This window comes from Streptopelia decaocto (assembly GCF_964273445.1).
Source record: "Streptopelia decaocto genome assembly, chromosome: 3".
NCBI classification, from domain to species: domain Eukaryota; kingdom Metazoa; phylum Chordata; class Aves; order Columbiformes; family Columbidae; genus Streptopelia; species Streptopelia decaocto.
The window spans coordinates 67,458,275-67,463,378 of record NC_138656.1 but is presented as its reverse complement, the minus strand read 5'-3'; the positions used below and the strand labels follow the sequence as shown (position 1 = coordinate 67,463,378).

At 41.1% G+C, this 5,104-nt stretch overlaps 1 long non-coding RNA gene across 1 annotated transcript; it reads right to left on the bottom strand.

Moving 5' to 3' along the window:
* Positions 1–3,976: 3,976 nt before the first annotated feature.
* Positions 3,977–4,711, bottom strand: LOC309437382. The gene is made up of 2 exons (XR_014183544.1): positions 4,574–4,711; positions 3,977–4,142 (listed from the first exon to the last, which is right to left on the bottom strand). It is a non-coding gene; the product is annotated as an uncharacterized lncRNA (long non-coding RNA).
* Positions 4,712–5,104: the final 393 nt, after the last annotated feature.

The following is a 5,104-nucleotide window of genomic DNA, read 5'->3' as shown; positions in this document are numbered from 1 at the left end:
ACGTTGCTCTGAGATATGATGTGATTTGACATGAAGTGAGGCAATGGTAAAAAGAATTTTTAAAGGTTTCTTTCAGCTTGGGTGGTTCCTGTCAACTTACGAAACCACCGGAGAGCAAAATGCTTTGTAAATAATTAGCAGGTTAATTACCCATAAGCAGTGAGTAATTTGTATTACCTATGTGGTTAGCTCACCACACTAAGACTCATGCTGATTGCACATGTCTGTGTTGCCTTATACATTAAAGGAACAACCCTGCAAGGCAGTGTCTGTCCTCAAGTCCCATTGTTGTTCCAACCGTGCATAACACCTAATCCAAAAGAGATTCCTAAGGGATGACAAATGTGTGGTGGATTTCAGATGAGATGCCCTAAGACAATGTACTTTAGAAAACAGCCAAGAAGAGCAAAGAAAGAGAAAAAATTAAGTAACTGAACCCCACCAAAGTGAAATGAAATGTTTGTTGTTCTGGTTATAATAATCTTCCTTTGTTGTCTGTTCAGTATTCAAAAAACGACAAGAATCATCTGTTGTTGGAAGACCTGGGACAAACATTACTGCAGCAGTGGCTGCTGCTGCTGACCCTACGCGTGCCTGTGTGCCTTGTCTGCACGCACCCCACGCTCCCTCAGAAATTTCCCATTTTGCCCAGAGACACATTCCCAGAGTTTCCTTCAGCTCTCTTTAGTACGTGCCTGTGGGTTTCAGTCATACAAAGGCGTCCATGTGCAATTTGTAGGTCAGCAGAGCTGGCTACCCCTTATTAAACAGATCTTTCTGATGCAGTTTGGAAAAATTTGTGGAGTTTTACTACATTGACCACAGTGAAACCCAAATTTCCCCTGACACCACTATACTCCCAAGTCCCAGGAGTATCCATGAGGTCATTCGGTGCTCACTGTGACCCAAAACAGATGTAGCACAGCACAGCGCCCAGGATTGCATGCCAGGGAGTGAGTTCACAGCCTGTCTGCACTGCATTCAACCTGTCAGAGTGCTGAGGACAAAGTAACTCCTGGGTGCTAGAACATGGCGAGTTTAAGGCCCATCCTTACCGCTCAGCCACCACTTCAAACAGATTTCCTTTTAATTTAGTCAAGCATCGAGGTCAGCTACAGGACAGCCTGCCTCTGGACTTTGCCTCAACTGGAAATTGTGATGCTAAAAAGAAAATTGTCAGTCAGCAACAATGACTCAAAAGCCAGATCCCACTTTTTGGTATCCAAAAGCTATCAGTGAGCATCAGAATACCAAGCAACCTAGGCTGCCAAGTGAAGCATGTGTGAATGAGGCAGGACAAAGAAAAAGTATCCTGAATTACGTAGAAATTTTACACTACAGTCCAAAGGAAACATGGCTGGATGAATAAACATAAAATAATGTCAGCTCCTTCCATTTTGTGCAGACTATGCACAATATCTTCCAGTGGAAAGTTTTGCTTTGCTTTCTCACCAAAATTCTCAGTTAAAGGCTTATAAGTGCTTGCTTTCCCAAAGACCCTGAGAACTGCTGGTAGACTGAGCTGTGCCTCCAGTGCTACAGATCCTACAACATGAGAATTACTATGTGCTACATATAGGTAAAATAAAAAATGCACGGTGTAATACGGTATAAACATAAGCTCAGACATTAGATTAGTGCTTGTGTAAAATGGTTCTCCAAACACAGAGTAAACTAATATCCAACATGCCACAATTCTTTGATTCAATATTTGCTTAAAGACGGGTTTTAACTCCATTTCTGAAATGATTAGCTTCTGTGGGTTCGAACAAGACCTTTAAATGTTATTTGAACATAGATTTATGGATGATTTGTTTACCAGAAATTAAGTGTGTGAAGTCTTCTTAGTCGCAAGTCATCAATATGTGGTCTTTTGAATAGATGTGCCTCCCCGCACTCAAAAGCTGTGAGCAAAATTCTTTCACTCGTATGTGAAATGTTTCTTAAAACTTGATTTTGACTACTGGAATAACGTTAGCACCACCTAGAGGCATACGTTAAAACCACGCTTATATTTTACCCAGAAAGATTTCAATTTGAAAATGTCTGTCTGTGATGCCTCTTCAATTTAAAGAGGTTCCTCTATGCCTACGGTTTTGGGGGCTGTATCTGATAAAAAAATGTACTCCAACGTCTTCATCCAACATGAGATTTTTTTAATTGCAAAAAAGTATGTGTTCTTTGCTTATCTTCCATCTCAAAAGAAACCTAGAAAGAAAATTAATTTGTTTTCACATAATTAGAATTTTAAAAAATCTCAGCAATGAAAGAGCATACAAAAAGCACAAACGGTTCTCTTTTTTATTGTGTTTAAACAAGGTAACAAGTTATTAAAACTGTAGTCTTAGTACACCTGATTTTGAACACAGCTGATGAGTTCTGTCTTTTAAGTGAGCTAATTTACTTGAGAAAATTCCCCTATATAGCCACCTTCAGCATCTCCTCAAGACTCACAGTCACTTCACTTGCTTGCCTCTGTCTTTTTCTTGGCCCATATTACATGTCAGCAAGTCCCAGTCATCCTGTGTTTGTCTCATATGTCTAGGTCCTTCATTTCTACAAATGAGTTCTAAGTCTATAGGAGTGTTTTGCTGTTGGTGTCTCAATACATGATTTTGCATTCCAACCTTTTTTTTCCACGTGCCATGAAATGACAGGAACCATCTGTTGTCGGAAGACCTGGGACAAACATTACTGCAGCAGTGGCCACTGCTGCTGACTCTACACGTGCCTGCGTGCCTCGTCTGCACGAAGCCTGTCCTGGGACTCCCTCAGAAATTTCTCATTTTCCCCAGAGACACATTCCCAGAGTTTCCCTCAGCTCTCTTTAGTATGTGCCTGTGGGTTTCAGTCATGCAGACTTTCTATCATTCAATTTTTCACAAGTACCTAAATTTTCCAGTACATTTTTTTTTTCTAATTTTGTAGTACAATATTCCAGTTCATCCTCTTGAAAACGTTTTAAAACTTATTTTGTCAGAAATGTCATTAACGGATGACAAAGACGCTTTTTCTTATCTCTGAATAAATTCCTACATTTCTCAAAATGCACCCTTTTCAAGACAGGACCTTTAATACTTGTCTGTTTCTTATGGTATATTATTTCAACTGAATAAATTCAGTTACTATATCCAGCTTTCCTATCGTATCCCAATTGCTTTTTAAAAGCTTGTTTAGTAGAATATACCGTTTTTCTCAGATCAGAGACTCTTTGATGAAGAAGTTTGTTAACTTTCACTAGCAACAACTGTGTCCACTGTCATTAACATAATTTTCCAGCCTATACTGAAAAATGAAATCCAGTCATCATGACTAACAACTTTATTGAATTTATCTAATAATATTAGGTGCTCAAGACGCACCTAACCAAATGAGAGTCAAAGTTTTTAGCAGAAACCCAACATGATACGATGGAATCTGTTTTAGTTTTTTCTACAAAGAGAATTTCAACCTACCCAGTTTTTTTCCTGTTAAAGTCTGCCACCACTTCAGTATACATTAGTATCTCAACATTACACAGTGTCATTTCTTTGTTCCTTGACCAGCAATATATTTTTGTGTGTCATGTTATTCTGCGTCATGATTTAAGATTTTACTATTGCTATTCCACCACTCCATTTCTTTGAGATCCATGTTTATATCTTACTGTGATTATTTCTAGTCCTTTGCATTATTATGAAAATACACTAGTTTGTTTTTTTCTAATCTCATCTAACATCCCAACACTTCATTACATATACATTATTTCACTACATGTATCATCTGAATGCTACCAAGTGTAATTTTCTTTCTCCCCAACACCTTACTCTTTATAATGGATGCATGCAATTTGAGACTACCCTGTACCTTTTTGGCACTTGAATGCTTCACATAGTCACACAAGACAAGTATTCATCGGAAGCCTCTGTCTCTGCCTTTGTGTGCTAGCATCTTCCTCAATTGACTTAAGCTGGAAAACACACATTAGACAGTTAAGTATTTCTTCCAGACCCCAGGAAATGTGTATTTTATTTAAATAAAAATATGAACGTGACAGCCAGATTCTTGATCTGAAAAAATTACATCATAGAAGCACAGTGGTCATCCAGTTCAACCACTGTCCTTGCTTCACCATCACCGTTGACATATCCACCAGCTGTGCTCTGCAAAAACAAAAACAAGGTACAACCTTATTTGCAAATAAAGCTTAAGGATTGAAACTCCTTGTTGCTACATACACGTGCCATTTTCTGCCTATGGAAGTGTTTAAATTCAGGAAAATGGTGGCAGGGACACCTTTCTCACCGGCTGGATTGTGCATCTCTTCTCTTAGCATGGAGATTGTGATGCCGTCATTCACAAACGTTTAATTTTTAACACAACCTAGATACAAAAGCATTAGCTCCAGTATATGGCAGGGTGCTGATGGGTGACACCGCCAAGTCTGTCTGTCCACTGTTCAGTGCAACGCAAGCTGAAAGACCAGGTGCTTTCCCCAGCCCCCAAACTCTTCTACACCAGGCAGCTTGCTGGCTCTCCCCTGGCGTTCAGCTCATAGAGAGTAGGTTATAAGAATAAACAAGGGAAGTCTGACCTTCTTTTTAGTATAGGTCATAGAACTTCAGCCTCTGGAGTGACAGGTGCAGTCCTTGTGGCAGGCGGGTCTGGCTGAGAGCTCCTTCTAACCTCTCCATGGGCCTCAGGCCACCCCACGGCCACGTGCCCCCTTGACAGCTGAGACCAGAGTGGGGCTGAGCCTGCAGCCCCAGCAGGCAGCAAACAGAAAGCAAAGCGTTGTGGTGCCAGCCATCCTGCAGGACTTCCCCGCATTATCTACCACCAAGTGATCACTTGAGCCATTCAAGCCACACGAAGGGGCAGGCAGAAAAGGGGGGAACTGGCAGCCACGCTGGGAGGCACCTGCCAGAGGGTATGCAAGCTCACAGTGACGGCCTGGCAGGAAGGTGGGACAGTAACGGCTTTTTAAAATGTGAAACTAAGGAAATCGCTGCAATTACATGCACCTACGAGCAAGCGGTGCTAGGGAAACACCCACCCGTGCACTAACAAACAAGCCCGGTGGTCCCACCATCTTCATTAAGGGCATCGCCTTCCCTCTCCGGAA